Here is an 18556-nt window from a genome sequence, read left to right on the forward strand (position 1 = left end):
AAAACATGACGGCCTGGTGGGGGGGGAGGGGAATGACGACATGTCAACATTGCCCATATCCCCTCCTCCCCCCAGCCAGGTGGCATGGACCGCATGGGTCCAACTGTTGGAGGCTGGCACCTGGCCAGGTGGACCAACTCACTTGCCCTCCCATCCCCCTCCTCGGCACGGACCCCCCCCCAACCTCCACCCAAGCACGGAACCCCTCCCCCAACCTCCACCCCGGCACGGAACCCCCCCCCAACCTCCACCCCGGCACGGACCCCCCCCAACCTCCACCCCGGCACGGACCCCCCCCCAACCTCCACCCCAGCACGGACCCCCCCCCCAACCTCCACCCCAGCACGGACCCCCCCCCAACCTCCACCCCAGCACGGACCCCCCCCCCAACCTCCACCCCAGCACGGACCCCCCCCCCAACATCCACCCCGGCACGGACCCCCCCAAACCTCCATCCCGGCACGGACCCCCCCCCAAACTCCACCCCGGCACGGACCCCCCGCCACCCCAACCTCCACCCTGGCACGGACCCCCCCCCCCCAACCTCCACCCCAGCACGGACCCCCCCCCAACCTCCACCCCGGCACGGACCCCCCCCAACCTCCTCCCCGGCACGGACCCCCCCCCAACCTCCACCCCGGCACGGACCCCCCCTCAACCTCCACCCCGGCACGGACCCCCCCCCCAACCTCCACCCCAGCACGGACCCCCCCCCCAAACTCGACCCCGGCACGGAACCCTCCCCAACCTCCACCCCGGCACGGACCCCCCACCAACCTCCACCCCGGCACAGACCCCCCCCCAACCTCCACACCTGCACGGACCCCCCCAAACCTCCACCCCGGCACGGACCCCCCCCAACCTCCACCCCGGCACGCACCCCCCCCCAACCTCCACCCCGGCACGGACCCCCCCCAAACTCCACCCCGGCACGGACCCCCCCAACCCAGACCTCCACCCCGGCGTGGACCCCCCCCCCCAGCCTCCACCCCAGCACGGACCCCCCCCCCAACCTCCACCCCAGCACGGACCCCCCCCCCAACATCCACCCCGGCACGGACCCCCCCAAACCTCCATCCCGGCACGGACCCCCCCCCAAACTCCACCCCGGCACGGACCCCCCGCCACCCCAACCTCCACCCTGGCACGGACCCCCCCCCCCAACCTCCACCCCAGCACGGACCCCCCCCCAACCTCCACCCCGGCACGGACCCCCCCCAACCTCCTCCCCGGCACGGACCCCCCCCCAACCCCCTCCCCGGCACGGACCCCCCCCCAACATCCACCCCGGCACGGACCCCCCCAAACCTCCATCCCGGCACGGACCCCCCCCCAAACTCCACCCCGGCACGGACCCCCCGCCACCCCAACCTCCACCCTGGCACGGACCCCCCCCCCCCAACCTCCACCCCAGCACGGACCCCCCCCCCAACCTCCACCCCGGCACGGACCCCCCCCCAAGCTCCTCCCCGGCACGGACCCCCCCCAACCTCCACCCCGGCACGGACCCCCCCTCAACCTCCACCCCGGCACGGACCCCTCCCCCCAACCTCCACCCCAGCACGGACCCCCCCCCCAAACTCGACCCCGGCACGGAACCCTCCCCAACCTCCACCCTCCACCCCGGCACGGACCCCCCACCAACCTCCACCCCGGCACAGACCCCCCCCCAACCTCCACACCTGCACGGACCCCCCCAAACCTCCACCCCAGCACGGACCCCCCCAACCTCCACCCCGGCACGGACCCCCCCCCAACCTCCACCCCGGCACGCACCCCCCCCCAACCTCCACCCCGGCACGGACCCCCCCCAAACTCCACCCCGGCACGGACCCCCCCCCCAGACCTCCACCCCGGCGTGGACCCCCCCCCCAGCCTCCACCCCGGCACGGACCCTCCCCCAACCTCCTCCCCGGCACGGACCCCCCCCAACCTCCACCCCGGCACGGACCCCCCCTCAACCTCCACCCCGGCACAGACCCCCCCTCAACCTCCACCCCGGCACAGACCCCCCCCAACCTCCACCCCAGCACGGACCCCCCCCCCAAACTCGACCCCGGCACGGAACCCCCCCCAACCTCCACCCCGGCACGGACCCCCCCCCACAACCTCCACCCCTGCACGGACCCCCCCCCCCAACCTCCACCGCGGCACGGACCCCCCCCCAGACCTCCACCCCGGCACGGACCCCCCCCCAACCTCCACCCCGGCACGGACCCCCCCCCAACCTCCACCCCGGCACGGACCCCCCCCAACCTCCACCCCGGCCACCCCAGCACGGACCCCCCCCCAACCTCCACCCCGGCACGGACCCCCCCCCCCCCCCCCCCCCCACCTCCACCCCGGCACGGACCACCCATCCACCTCCCCGGCACGGACATCCTCCCGGCACTCCCCCGGAGCCCAGCCTACTCTAACCCCCCCCGCCGCGCACACACACACACACAACCCGACACACACTTCTCCTCACGCATTCAGACTGCGGCCACGCCATTGCCTGCCCAGAGCCAACCCCCCAGGCCGTCACTCACCTCCACGCTGGTCGGCGTGAGCCTGGAGCACCGGGTCACGCCGATGAAAAGGAGGTTTAATTTACGGGTCTGCGCAAGGCAGCCGATTTTCGGCCTGCCGATATTCTCCCTTCCGGATGGGCCGAAGTCCCGTCGACGTGATGACCGTTCACGTCGACGGGACTTCGGCCCATCCGGAAGGGAGAATATCGGCAGGCCGAAAATCGGCTGCCTTGCGCAGACCCGTGACAATCTCCGCGGCAGCAGCGACATTAACGCCCCGCCGACTTTTCTCCCTTCGGAGACTTCGGCAACCGGTGGGGGCGGGATTCACGGTGGCCAACGGCCATTCTCCGACCCTCTGGGGGGTCAGAGAAAGACGCCCCTTTTATCTTCGAAAAATACCCAAAGTATTTGGCCTTTGGATGCCCAATAATTACAGTCACGAGTTTGTAAGTATAAACACAATTACTGTTTGCAACAGGAACTATAATTAAATATTCATTAAAGACAGCTGGTTAACTGTTACTAAATCCTCACTCGCACTTAACTTGCCCTCACCCTCGATACGAACAATTGTTGGGTTAAGTTACACTGACTTTTAAGAAGGCTCTGGAAATTTCTCAGGGGATAGAAATAAATGGCTTCCAGCAATGCTAGACATATTCAGTAGGCTAATGGTGGTGCCCAGGTGGGGCACTGTACCAAGTACCAAAGAAGCTGCAAGTAGAAAGGTAAAAATAGTGGAGTGTTTTAGATGTGGATGGTCACACTCCCCGAATCATTGCAAGTTTCTGGATGCTGCTGGTCACCGTTGTAACACGAAGCGTCATTTAGCGAAGAAATATTGGGGTTTAATAGGCAAGGTAAAAGCTGAGCAAGAAGATTTAAGTTCAAGGAAGCCTCAGGCAGTTACACACCATGTGAAAAGCTTGGAGCAAGCAAAGGGGCATATTCACAAAATGTTTCAAGTAAATGAGACATGATCAGAGGCTATTTTTACCACAGTGGTGGTTGATGGTGAGCAAATCAAGATGGAGGTGGACACAGGAGCCTCTCCGACTGTAATTAGGGAGGAGGCCTACAAGTCGATGTGGGACTCCAACCGAACACCAGCCATTACTCCAGCAGAGATTAATCTTCAGACGTACACCGGAGAGTCCATACTTTTACTTGGGGCATTAGAAGCCCATATTGCATAGAAGAGTCAAGAAGCAAAGGCACATCTTCATATAGTGAAAGGGGAGGGACTGAGTTTTCTGGGATGTGACTGGCTCATCAAAACTCCATTGAACTAGGCAAGATCAAGCACACAAAGATAATCGAGGATATTGTAAAGAACAAAGAACAAAGAACAAAGAAATGTACAGCACAGGAACAGGCCCTTCAGCCCTCCAAGCCCGTGCCGACCATGCTGCCCGACTAAACTACAATCTTCTACACTTCCTGGGTCCGTATCCCTCTATTCCCATCCTATTCATGTATTTGTCAAGATGCCCCTTAAATGTCACTATCGTCCCTGCTTCCACCACCTCCTCCGGTAGCGAGTTCCAGGCACCCACTACCCTCTGCGTAAAAAACTTGCCTCGTGCATCTACTCTAAACCTTGCCCCTCTCACCTTAAACCTATGCCCCCTAGTAATTGACCCCTCTACCCTGGGGAAAAGCCTCTGACTATCCACTCTGTCTATGCCCATCATAATTTTGTAGACCTCTATCAGGTCTCCCCTCAACCTCCTTCGTTCCAGTGAGAACAAACCGAGTTTATTCAACCGCTCCTCATAGCTAATGCCCTCCATACAAGGCAACATTCTGGTAAATCTCTTCTGCACCCTCTCTAAAGCCTCCACATCCTTCTGGTAGTGTGGCGACCAGAATTGAACACTATACTCCAAGTGTGGCCTAACTCAGGTTCTATACAGCTGCAACATGACTTGCCAATTCTTATACTCAATGCCCCGGCCAATGAAGGCAAGCATGCCGTATGCCTTCTTGACTACCTTCTCCATCTGTGTTGCCCTTTTCAATGACCTGTGGACCTGTACTCCTAGATCTCTTTGACTTTCAATACTCTTGAGGGTTCTACCATTCACTGTATATTCCCTACCTGCATTAGACCTTCCAAAATGCATTACCTCACATTTGTCCGGATTAAACTCCATCTGCCATCTCTTCGCCCAAGTCTCCAAACAATCTAAATCCTGCTGTATCCTCCGACAGTCCTCATCGTTATCCGCAATTCCACCAACCTTTGTGTCGTCTACAAACTTACTAATCAGACCAGTTACATTTTCCTCCAAATCATTTATATATACTAATAAGAGCAAAGGTCCCAGCACTGATCCCTGTGGAACACCACTGGTCACAGCCCTCCAATGAGAAAAGCATCCATTGCTACTCTCTGCCTTCTATGGCCTAGCCAGTTCTGTATCCACCTTGCCAGCTCACCCCTGATCCCGTGTGACTTCACCTTTTGTACTAGTCTACCATGAGGGACCTTGTCAAAGGCCTTACTGAAGTCCATATAGACAACATCCACTGCCCTACCTGCATCAATCATCTTAATGACCTCCTCGAAAAACTCTATCAAGTTAGGGCATGACCCGCAGATGTTAAGAAGATGACTTTGCAGGGTTCACTCAACTAGGGAGCCTTTGCTGTTGCCACTTCCGATGCCTAAGTTGATGATGGATGATCTGTCCAGTAGTCAAGAAGACATACAGAAGCTTGCCTTCATTGGCCTAGGCATTGAGTATAAAAATTAGCAAATCATGTTGCAGCTGTGTAGAACCTTAGTTAAGCCACACTTGGAGTATAGTGTTCAATTCTGGTCGCCACACTACAAGAAGGATGTGGAGGCTTTAGAGAGGGAGCAGAAGAGATTTACCAGGATGTTGCCTGGTATGGAGGGCATTAGCTATGATGAGAGGTTGAATAAACACGATTTGTTCTCACTGGAACAACGGAGGTTAAGGGGAGACCTGATAGAGGTCTACAAAATTATGAAGGGCATAGAGAGAGTGCATAGTCAGAGGCTTGTCCCCAGGGTAGAGGGGCCAATTACAAGGGGCATAGGTTTAAGGTGCGAGGGGCAAGGTTTAGAGGAGATGTACAAGGCAAGTTTTTTTACACAGAGGATAGTGGGTGCCTGGAACTCGCTGCCGGAGGACGGGGTAGAAGCAGGGACAATAGTGACATTTAAGGGGCATCGTGACAAATACATGAATAGGATGGGAATAGATGGATACAGACCCCGGAAGTGTAGAAGATTTTAGCATAGTCGGACAGCATGGTCGGCGCAGGCTTGGAGGGCCGAAGGGCCTGTTCCTGTGCTGTACCTTTCTTTGTTCTTTGTTCTTTCCTTTCTGTTTTCCATTTAAGGCTCTCAGCTTGAAAATCCAGGCTCTTAAACAAGCAGCATCTCAAATCTCCAGATCCGAAAACCAAAGTTGTCCACTTTTGTAGGCTGCCTTGCAGTAATTTTATTCGTTATTAAATTAGTAAAATAACTTTGGGGAACAATTCGGCTTGTGTTGTATTTGTGCAGTGGCATGCTGAACTACATATTTGCTTCATGTACTGGTCTTTTCCCATGCTCCAAGATGTTCAAGTGACCCTTTACCCTGCCAACGTGGATTGGCCTGATCTTCCGAACCCATAGGTTTATCCAGCACAGCTTCTAAGTCAGTTTTACCTCATTATATAATTATTGTTTAATCATGTACATATATTTTTTTTCGTTCATGGGATGTGGGCATTGCTGGCTCGGCCAGCATTTATTGCCCATCTCTGAGGGCATTGAATAGTCAACCACATTCATAGAATTTACCGTGCAGAAGGAGTCTGTCCATTGAGTCTGCACTGGCCCTTGGAAAGAGCACGCTAATTAAGTCCACACCTCCACCTTATCACCGTAACTCAGGAACCCCACCTAACCTTTTTGGACACCATGGGCAATTTAGCATGGCCAATCCACCTAACCTGCACATCTTTGGACTATGGGAGGAAACCGGAGCATATGTGAGAATATCTTTTAGAAATGGGTGTTTATAAATGGGTGTGTATATAAATATCTGTAGTGAGAGTACCTTTAAGAAATGGGTGTTTACAACTGCAGTGATGTCAGGGAGTGGGTGGAGCTGGGCTGTCTATCAGCTTTTTACTTTCGTTTTTGAGCAGGCTGCAGGGTGTGTTTTAGTTTCGTTTTTAGTGTTGGAGCTGAAGCCAGACAGAGCAGGTGCACTGTTGATATCTCTGCCCTGAAAAGACTGTCATTTGGTGAATTCAGAAATATAAATGTTCTGAGTGCTTCTGTTAAAGGTTATGTTTTTGTAAGTCTTCTGGATGTTAAAAGGACAGCGTACACATTACTTAGTGTTGTATTATTTGGGGGTGTATTTGAATTGATGGTTGCTAAGATGTTCACTGCATGTTTTAAAAAGGTTAACTTGAGTTCATAGAATAAACATTGTTTTGCTTGAAAAAAATACTATTCCATTTCTGCTGTACCATACCTGTGCTCCCCATACTAGAATCTATTAAAAGTTGTGGGTCAGGTGAACTCTATGATACGCTTTGGGGTTCTCTAAACCCTGGCACATAACAAATTGGGGGCTCGAGGGGGATAAAAGTCTATCTATTGGATTGGCTTAGTGAACTTCAAGACAGTGAGGGATGAGCATATTGTGGTTGCTTATCAGGTGTGGTATTCTAGTTTAAGTGGGGAGTGTGTTGTGGACAATGGCTCTTTCAGAGGCTCTGAGGTTTTTTGGGGTGGAGACAGTCACATGCAGTACCTTACGGACAGAGACTAAAAGCAGACTGTTAGATTTGGCAAAAACATTGCAGTTAACATGATCTGACAAAATGAGAAAAGATGAGGTAATTATGGCAGTGGCTAAGCATTTAAAGTTGCCTGAGATACAGTTTGACTCATTGGAAATGGCAAAAATTGATTTACAAATTAAATAAATGGAACATGAGAAAGAATTAAAGCAACTTGAATACAAAAGAGACGAAAAAGAAAGAGAGAGAGCGGCAAAAAGAAAAAGAAAGAGAGAGAGCGGCAAAAGAAAGAGAAAGAGATAGAGAGGAAAAAGAAAAGGAGAGAGAAGAAAGGAAAAAAAGAAAGAATAGCCCTAGCAGAACAAAAAGAAAGAGAAATGGAGATACAGATCAGGGAAAAAGATAAAGCGAGAGAGTTTGAACTTCAGAAAATGACCATGAAACATGACAGTCACTTAAAATTGGCACATGTAAAGGGAAACGTACAGTTGGGTGATAGTGATGAGGATAGTGAGAAAGAGCGTCATAGTCAAAGGCTTGGTGGGGATCTTTTTAAATATGTGTAAGCATTACCAAGGTTTGACGAGAAATGGGTGGGAGCCTTTATCATTTCATTTGAGAAGGTACAAAAGTTGGCCACAAGAGTTGGGTGAGATCCTGAATGAATATTTCTCATCGGTATTCACGGTGGAGAAAGGCATGGATGTTAGGAAACTAAGGGAAATAAATAGTGATGTCTTGAGAAGTGTGCATATTACAGAGGAGGAGGTGCTGGAAGTCTTAAAGCGCATCAAGGTAGATAAATCCCTGAGACCTGATGAAATGTATCCCAGGATGTTGTGGGAGGCTAGGGAGGAAATTGCGGGTCCCCTAACAGAGATATTTGAATCATCGGCAGCCACAGGTGAGGTGCCTGAAGATTGGAGAGTAGTGAATGTTGTGCTCTTGTTTAAGAAGGGCAGCTGGGAAAAGCCTGGGAACTACAGACCGGTGAGCCTAACGTCTGTAGTAGGTAAGTTGCTAGAAGGTATTCTGAGAGACAGGATCTACAAGCATTTAGAGAGGCAAGGACAGATTCGGGGCAGTCAGCATGACTTTGTGCGTGGAAAATCATGTCTCACAAATTTGATTGAGTTTTTTGAGGGGGTGACCAAGAAGGTAGATGAGGGCAGTGCAGTAGACGTTGTCTACATGGACTTTAGCAAAGCCTTTGACAAGGTACCGCATGGTAGGTTGTTGCAGAAGGTTAAAGCTCACGGGATCCAGGGTGAGGTTGCCAATTGGATTCAAAATTGGCTGGACGACAGAAGACAGAGGGTGGTTGTAGAGGGTTGTTTTTCAAACTGGAGGCCTGTGACCAGTGGTGTGCCTCAGGGATCGGTGCTGGGTCCACTGTTATTTGTGATTTATATTAATGATTTGGATGAGAATTTAGGAGGCATGGTTAGTAAGTTTGCAGATGACACCAAGATTGGTGGCACAGTGGATAGTGAAGAAGGTTATCTAGGATTGCAACGGGATCTTGATCAATTAGGCCAGTGGGCCGACGAATGGCAGATGGAGTTTAATTTAGATAAATGTGAGGTGATGCATTTTGGCAGATCGAATCAGGCCAGGACCTACTCAGTTAATGGTATGGCGTTGGGGAGAGTTATAGAACAAAGAGATCTAGGAGTACAGGTTCATAGCTCCTTGAAGGTAGAGTCGCAGGTGGATAGGGTGGTGAAGAAGGCATTCGGCATGCTTGGTTTCATTGGTCAGAACACTGAATACAGGAGTTGGGACGTCTTGTTGAAGTAGTACAAGACATTGGTACGACCACACTTGGAATACTGTGTGCAGTTCTGGTCATCCTATTATAGAAAGGATATTATTAAACTAGAAAGAGTGCAGAAAAGATTTACTAGGATGTTACCGGGACTTGATGGTTTGAGTTATAAGGAGAGGCTGGATAGACTGGGACTTTTTTCCCTGGAGCGTAGGAGGCTTAGGGGTGATCTTATAGAGGTCTATAAAATAATGAGGGGCATAGATAAGGTAGATAGTCAACATCTTTTCCCAAAGGGAGGGGAGTCTAAAATTAGAGGGCATAGGTTTAAGGTGAGAGGGGAGAGATTCAGAAGGGCTCAGAGGGGCAATTTCTTCACTCAGAGGGTAGTGAGTGTCTGGAATGTGCTGCCAGAGGTAGTAGTAGAGGCAGGTACAATTGTGTCTTTTAAAAAGCATTTAGACAGTTACATGGGTAAGATGGGTATAGAGGGTTATGGGCCAAGTGCGGGCAACTGGGACTAGCTTAATGGTAAAAACTGGGCGGCATGGACTGGTTGGGCCGAAGGGCCTGTTTCCATGCTGTAAACTTCTATGATTCTATGATTCTAAGGTAGCTAAACAAATTAAATGACCACAGGACATGTGGGTATTACTGATTCAAACAAAGTTGTTAGGTCAGGCTAGTGAAGTGTTTGCATCACTGGCGGAGGAGGTATCTGGGACGTATGAGGAGGTGAAAAAATCCATCTTAGGAGCATATGAACTGGTGCCTCAAGCCTACAGACAATGGTTTAGAAATATAAGGAAAGAATTTGCTCAAACATACATGGAGTTTGAACGGCTCAAACAAAGTAATTTTGATAGGTGGATAAGGGCTTTGAAAATAAACCAAACGTATGAAGCTCTCAGAGAAATTATGCTTTTGGAGGAGTTTAAAAATTCAATTCCTGATGTAATGAGAACTCATGTGGAGGAACAGAGAGTTAAAACTGCAAGGTTAGCAGCAGAAATGGCAGATGATTATGAATTAGTTCATAAATCAAAGCTTGGTTTCCGACATCAGTTTCAGCCTGTGAGGGATAGAAACTGGGGTCATGAGAAATATTCAAGTGGTAAAGGTAAAGGTGATCTGATGGGAGATAATAAGGAGTGTACCTCCGATTAAAAAAGACATCCAAGAGGGTGGAAGAGACATGAAAAGTTTCAAATGTTTTCACTGTAATAAACTAGGCCATGTAAAGTCACAATGTTGGTGGTTGAAGAAAATTACTGAGAAGGCTGATGTGGTAAAACAGGATAAGACAGTGGAATTTGGTAGAGTGGTAAAGGAAAGCCCAAGTGAAGCGAAGGAGGTGCAAGTGATTGTACAGCCTGATCAAGAGGTGATGGATAAGAAGGTGCCAGATGTCTTAAAGGAATTTACTTGTGTGGGTAAAGTTTACTCATGTGTATCAGGAGGAGCAGGTAAAGAAGTCACAATTTTAAGAGATATGGGAGCTAGTCAATCTTTAATGGTAAGAGATGAGGAGTTATGTAGTTTGGGAAGAATGTTGCCAGAAAAGGTGGTAATATGTGGAATTCAGGGTGAGAGGAGTAGTGTTCAATTATATAAGGTAAGGTTGGAAAGTCCAGTGAAGAGTGGTGAAGTAGTAGTTATAGAGAAACTATCTTGTCCGGGAATACAGTTTATCTTGGGTAATGATATAGCTGGATCGCAGGATGGAGTGATGCCTACTGTGGTTGATAAGCCAGTGCAAAATCAGACAACTGAAGTGTTGAAAGACGAATATCCTGGGATTTTTCCGGATTGTGTCGTAACAAGGTCGCAAAGTCACAGGTTAAGACAAGAGGAGAAATCAGAGAGTGAAGATAAAGGAGAAGTGCAATTATCAGAAACGATTTTTGATCAGATGGTTGAAAAAAACAGGTGAAGGATGAGGCGGATATTTTTAGTTCAGGAAAATTGACGGAGTTACAACAGAAAGATGTATAAATTAAACGGATGTATCAGAAAGCGTACACGGAAGAGGAATCTGAGTGGATACCAGAGTGTTGTTACCGTAAAAGTAATGTCTTGATGAGAAAATGGAGACCTTTACATATGCAGGCGGATGAAATATGGGCATAGGTTCATCAAGTAGTATTGCCGGTAGGGTATAGAAAGGAGGTGTTGCAAGTTGCACATGAGGTACCAGTGGGAGGTCATTGGGAATAAGGAAAACTCAAGCTAAAATCCAGAAACATTTTTATTGGCCTGGACTACCTAAAGATGTAGTTAAATTTTGTCAATCATGTCACACATGTCAAGTGGTAGGAAAACCTCAAGCAGTGTTAAAACCAGCGCCCTTAATGCCCATTCCAGCATTTGAGGAACCTTTTACCCGGGTCCTAATTGATTGCGTAGGACCGCTTCCTAAAACGAGAAGTGGGAATCAATATCTTTTGACTATAATGGATGTGTCTCCTAGGTTTCCAGAGGCCATTCCAGTACGTAATATTACAGCTAAAAAGATTGTGGAGGTGTTACTTAAATTCTTTACTAGATATGGACTACTCACAGAAATACAATTGGATCAAGGATCAAATTTTACCTCAAGGCCATTCAAAGAAATTATGGATAGCTTAGGAATAAAACAACTTAAATCAACTGCATACCATCCAGAATCGCGGGGAGCATTAGAAAGGTGGCATCAGACATTAAAGACAATGTTGAGGGCTTATCGTCATGATTATCCAGAGGATTGGGATAAAGGAATTCCATTCGTACTGTTTGCAATTAGGGATGCACCTAATGAGTCAACCAAATTCAATCCTTTTGAACTAATTTTTGGTCATGAGGTAAGAGGACCACTTAAGTTGATTAAGGAAAGATTAGTGAGTGAGAAATCGGAAATTACATTATTGGATTACGTGTCAAATTTTAGGGAACGATTAAATAGAGCAGGTGAATTGGCTAGACAACATTTAAAAGAAATCCAAAGTTCGTAGTTTTGCCTGTGGAGATAAAGTGTTCGTATTGTTACCAATGGGAGGTGAACCTTTGAAAGCTAGGTTGTGTGGACCTTATCAGATTGAAAAGAAATTAAGTGAGGTGAATTATGTGGTAAAAACGCCGGATAGAAGGAAAACTCACCGAGTGTGTCATGCGAATCTGCTTAAAAGGTACTTTGAAAGGGAAGGAGAGAAAAAGGAGGAGGTTTTAATGATTCTAACTCAAAGTGACGAACCAAATCCAGATGAAACTGAATGTGATATACCTCAAATTAAATTGGAAAACGAGGGTCTCCTTAATAATTGGGATAAATTGTTGAGTTACCTTCCAGAGGAAAAACGGACTGACCTGAAAGAGTTATTGATATCACATGGGCAGGTTTGTTGAGATAAATTGGGAAATACTAAAATGGCTATACATTATGTAGATGTGGGAAATGCTGTTCCTATCAAACAACATCCATTCAGACTTAACCCTTAAAATTGGCACAGGTTAACAAAGAAATTGAGAGTATGCTTACAAATGGCATAATTGAAGTGATGATGTGGAGATGCCGGCGTTGGACTGGGGTGAGCACAGTACAAAGTCAACCTGGTGTTGTAAGACTTCATAATTGAAGTGGGTTGCAGCCAATGGAGCTCACCCGTAGTGATGGTACAAAAACCGGATGGTACCCAACGGTCCTGTGTGGACTACAGAAAGGTTAATGCAGTTACAAGAACTGACTCTTATCCTATCCCACGTTGGGAGGATTGCATTGAAATAGTGGGACAATCAGCTTTATTTCCAAACTGGATTACTTAAAGGTTACTGGCAGGTACCTTTATCCGAAAGGGCGAAGGAGATTTCAGCTTTTGTGACTCCAGATAGTATATACCAATTCAAAGTTTTGCCATTTGGCATGAAAAACGCCCCAGCCACATTTCAACGGTTAACTAACAAAGTTGTTTCAGGATTACCCAATTGTGCGGTATACATCGACGATCTGGTAATTTTCAGCCAGAAATGGACAGAACATTTGAAACATCTGATGGAGTTATTCGATCGACTTCATGAGGCGGGTTTGGTGATAAACCTAGCCAAAAGTAAATTTGGAAATGCCCAAGTCACTTTCCTTGGCCATACAATTGGACAGGGTCGAATGGTCACATGGGATGTGAAACCAACAGTTATTGAGGAGTTTTCAATACCCTCAAGACGAAGGGACATATTGCGATTTCTTGGCATGAGTGGATTTGTTCGAACATTTGTGCAAACATTTTGTAGCGTGGTTGCTCCACTGATGGACTTGAAGAAATGTCAAAAATTTCAATGGACAGCGGAGTTTCAACAGGCATTTGACTGCCTGAAAGCTGTGATAACCAATGCTCCTGTCTTGGAGAATTATAAGAGACTCTGTGATCAAATTGAACTAAAGTATCTGACTTTAAAGAGAAATGCCGAGGCGTAGAGAAATGGACGGATCGTGCAAGGACCTTCTTGTTCAAAGCGACTGTCAATCGAGAAGGATTCCAGTTGGATGAAGAAGAAAAAAATTGACTATATTATTATATCTGTTTGCGTGTGTTATTTTTTGAAACAGAAAAGTATATTTACTGTGTGCATTTCGTAAAGGATGGTGAAAAGTGAAAAATGAAACCATCTTGAAGTTGATGATTTTTTTTTTCTTGGGGGGAGGTGTCATGTGCGAGTACCTTTAAGAAATGGGTGTTTACTACTGCAGTGATGTCAGAGAGTGGGTGGAGCTGGGCTGTCTGTCAACTTTTTACTTTCATTTTTGAGCAGGCTGCCGGGTGTGTTTTAGTTTTGTTTTCAGTGTTGGAGCTGAAGCCAGACAGAGCAGGTGTACTGTTAATCTCTCTTGCCATGAAAATACTGTCTCCTGATCATTTGGTGAATTCAGAATTATAAATATTCTGAGTAGTGACTTTAACCTAACGTGCTTCTGTTAAAGGTTATGTTTTTGTAAGTCTTCTGGATGTTAAAAGGACAGCGTACGCATTACTTAGTGTTGTATTCTTTGGGGGTATATTTGAATTGATGGTTGCTAAGATGTTCACTGTATGTTTTAAAAAAGTTAACTTGAGTTCATAGAATAAACATTGTTTTGCTTTAAAAAAATACGTTTTCCATTTCTGCTGTATCACCCCTGTAGAGTGGGTCGTGTGCTCCCCATACCACAATCTATTAAAAGTTGTGGGTCAGGTGAACTCCATGAGGTTATCTAAATCCTGGCCCATAACAATGGGAGGAAACTGAGCACCCCGAGGAAACCCACGCAGACACGAGGAGAACGTGCAGACTCCGCACAGACAGTAACCCAAGCCGGGAATCGATCCTGAGTCCCTGGAGCTGTGAAGCAACAGTGCTAACCACTGTGCTGCCATGCCACATTGCTGAGGATCAGGGTTACATGTAGGCCAGACCAGGTAGAAAGACAAGCAGAAATGGGAGGAGGAACGTGAGGGGGGTGGGGGAGTGGAGAGAGGGTAGGCTCTGAGGAGTGTGAATGCATCCTCGTCGTGCGCAAGGCTCAACCTTATCCAGTTCAAGGTAGTTCATAGGGCGCATATGATGGTAGCCAGGATGAGCACAATGGTTTCATGGTCACCTCTCGATGTTTAATTCCAGATTTTTATTGAATTCAGATTTCACTATCTGCCGTGGTCAGATATTACCTTCACTATTAAGTATTTTTTTCAAACTTTAATAAACATTAAACATATTAATTTGATTGCATGTGTTTCTTATTAATGGAATTAAAGTTCCAATTTGTTTCTCCCCCCTACACCGGCGTGAAAACGGCCACCCATTCCCTGTTTTTCTGGGGGCTAGCAGGGAGGCAGCATAATGCTCGCAACTCCAGCTGCCGAGACGGCCCTGAACATTTCCGGTTCCGTGGCCGCGCATGCACACAGCGGCGGCCTGCAGCAGCCGTGCTTCATGGCAGACTCAGCCCGTGGACCCGGACCGCAAAAGTAGAGCCCCCCTTCGGTCTCTCACGCGCCCGCCAACAGTGCCCCCAGCCCCGAATGAAGCCCCCCCCCCCCCCCCCACCTGCAAATTGGCCCTCCCCCGACTGTGGCGGTACTGGACTGAGCTTGCAGCTGCCATGCGAGGTCCCCGGATGGTGTGAGCACACGTAACCCACGCAGTCGGGACCTCGGGCCGGGCCCATGGCAATGGCCTGAGGCCGTGGATAATCGGCACGGCGTACTCCTAGAGTACACCGCTTTTCAGGGGGCGGAGAATACAAAAACCGGCGCTGCTCCCTATATTGGAGCATTATCTAATTCCTTCTTGAAATTACACAATGTGTTCGCCTCAACTGCTCTGTGGTAGTGAATTCCACAGATTCACCACTCTCTGGGTGAAGAAATATCTCCTCACCTCAGTCCTAAAAATTTACCCCTTCTCCTCAAACTATGACCCCCTAGTTATGGACTACCCCACCATCGGGACAATTCTTTCTGAATCTACCTTGTCAATCCTGTTAGAATTTTATAAGTTTCTATGAGATCCTCTCTCACTCTTCTAAACTCCAATGAATATGAACTTTAGTCTCTCCTCATATGACAGTCCCGCCAACCCAGGAATTAGCCTGGTAAACCTTTGCTGCACTCCCTCCATAGCAAGAACATCCTTCCTCAGAAGAAGACATCAAAACTGCACACAATACTTCAGCTGTGGCCTCACCAATGCCCTGCACAATTGCAGTAAAACATAAAATCCTCTTGTTATGAAGGCCAACATATCATTTGCCTTCTTTACTGTCTGCTGTATCTGCACGCTTACTTTCAGCAACTGATGCACAAGGACACCAAGGTCTCACTGAGTATCTGTCTCTTTCGATTAACGCCCATTCAAATATTAATCTGTCTTCCTATTTTTGCTACTGAAGTGGATAACTTCACAATTATCCGCATTATATGTCATCTGCCAAGCATATGCCCACCCACTCAGCCTGTCCAAATCACGCTGAGGCATCTCTGAATCCTACTCACAGCTCACCCTCCCACCCAACTTTGTGTATCTGCAAATTTGGAGATAATACATTTAAGTTCCCTCATCCAAATCATTAATATATAATGTGAACAGTTGGGGTCCTAGCAAAGATCCCTGGGGTACCAGACTAGTCACAGCCTGCCAATCAGAAAAAGACCCATTTATTCAAACTCTTTGCTTCCTGTCTGCTGACCATCTTTCTATCCATCTCAAGACAGTACGCGCAATCCATTGCGCTTTACCTTAACATAGTAATCCACCATGTGAGACTATCATAGAATTTACAGTGCAGAAGGAGGCCATTCGGCCCATCAAGTCTGCACCGGCTCTTGGAAAGAGCACCCTACACAAAGTCAACACCTCCACCCTACCCCCATAACCCAGTAACCCCACCCAACACTAAGGGCAATTTTGGACACTAAGGGCAATTTATCATGGCCAATCCACCTAACCTGCACATCTTTGGACTGTGGGAGGAAACCGGAGCACCCGGAGGAAACCCACGCACACACGGGGAGGACGTGCAGACTCCGCACAGACAGTGACCCAAGCCGGAATCGAACCTGGGACCCTGGAGCTGTGAAGCAATTGTGCTATCCACAAGGCTACCGTGCTGTCAAAAGCCTCCTAAAGTCTAAATAAACCATGTCCACCGGTTCTCCCCGGTCACCTCTACCAGTTGCATCTTCAAAGAATTCTAGCAGATTTGTCAAGTCTGATTTCCCTTTCATAAATCCATGCTGACTTTGTCTGATTATACCACTGCTTTCTAAATGCTGTGCTATGAAATCCTTGATAATGGACTCCAGCAACTTCCCGACTACCTTTGTTAGAATCGATGTAGAAAAGATGTAGGGCATTAGGTCTATTGTGGAAAGATTTGAAAATACTATCCAATTAGCCCCATTCCCTTGCCCTGTGCTTTTTTGCTGCAAATTTATCCCTATCAAGTACTTCTCCAATTCCCTTTTCAAACATAAATCTGTTATCTTTTTAGTGAATAGATTCCAGATCAGAACATTTCACTAATTAAAGAAATAGTCTCATCTTGCTTCTAGTTCTTTTGCAAATCTATGTTCTCTGGTTACTGATACTAGCTGCTACTGAAAGCTGTTTCTCCTGATTTATTCAGTCAAAGTCCTTCACAATTTTGAAAATTACTACTAAATCTTCCTTTAAATTTCTCTATTGTAAAATTTACATGGGGCTACAATTTTAAAAAATTAGAACTGCATGAAGCATGTGCTGTACAAAGAATACATAGAAGATAGGAGGAGGCCTTTTGCCCTTCGAGCCTGCTCCGCCATTCATCACGATCATGGCTGATCATCCAACTCAATAGCCTAATCCTGCTTTCTCCCAATAGCCTTTGATCCCATTCTCCCCATGTGCTATATCCAGCCGCCTCTTGAATATATTCAACGTTTTAGCATCAACTACTTCCTGTGGCAATAAATTCCACAGGTTCACCACTCTTTGTGTGAAGAAATGTCTCCTTATATCTGTCCAAAATGGTTTACCCTGAATCCTCAGACTGTGGCCCCTGGTTCTGGACACACCCATCATTGGTAACATCTTCCCTGCATCTACCCAGTCTAGTCCCGTTAGAATTTTATAAGTTTCTATGAGTTCCCCCTCATTCTTCTGAACTCCAGCGAGAACAATCCCAAGCTAGTCAATCTCTCCTCATCTGACAGTCCCGCCATCCCTGGAATCAGTCTGGTAAAACTTTGCTGCACTCCCTCGAGAGCAAGAACATCTTTCCTCAGAGAAGGAGACCACATCTGTACACAATACTCCAGGCCTCACCAAGGCTCTGTACAATTGCAGCAACACATCCCTGCTTCTATACTCGAAACCTCTCGCAATGAAGGGCAGCATACTATTCTTTACCGCCTGCTGCACCTGCATGCTTACCTTCAGCGAATGGTGCACAAGGACACCCAGGTCCCGCTGCACACTCCCCTCTCCCAATTTACAACCATTCAGGTAGCAATCTGCCTTCCTGTTTTTGCTTCCAAAGTGAATAACCTCACACTTATCCAGATTATACTGCATCTGCCATTGATTAGCCCACTTGCCCAACCTGTCCAGATCATGCTGTAGGATTCCTGCATCCTCGTCGCAATTCACCCTCCCGCCTAACTTGGTATCATCTGCAAACTTTGAGATGTTACATTTTGTTCCCTCATTCAAATCATTAATGTATATTGTGAATAGTTGGGGTCCCAGCACCTATCTCTGTGGTACCCCACTAGTTACTGCCTGCCAATTTGAAAAGGACCCATTTATCCCTACTCTTTGTTTCCTCTCTGCCAACCAGTTTTCTATCCACCTCAATACATTTCCCCCAATCCCATGCGCTTTAATTTTGCACAATAATCTCTTATGCGGGACTTTGTCAAACGCCTTCTGAAAGTCCAAATATACCACATCGACTGGCTCCCCTTGTCAACTGTCCTGGTTACATCTTCAAAGAATTCCAACAGATCTG

General features: G+C 48.0%; 1 protein-coding gene across 1 annotated transcript in view; it reads right to left on the minus strand.

Annotated features, from left to right (window-relative positions):
* The window catches only part of LOC140411508 (dynein axonemal heavy chain 8-like), a 2059122-nt gene that overhangs the window by 1226909 nt on the left and 813657 nt on the right, over window positions 1–18556 (minus strand). The window lies entirely within an intron of this gene.

This window comes from Scyliorhinus torazame, chromosome 4 (genome assembly GCF_047496885.1).
Source record: "Scyliorhinus torazame isolate Kashiwa2021f chromosome 4, sScyTor2.1, whole genome shotgun sequence".
Lineage (NCBI taxonomy): Eukaryota > Metazoa > Chordata > Chondrichthyes > Carcharhiniformes > Scyliorhinidae > Scyliorhinus > Scyliorhinus torazame.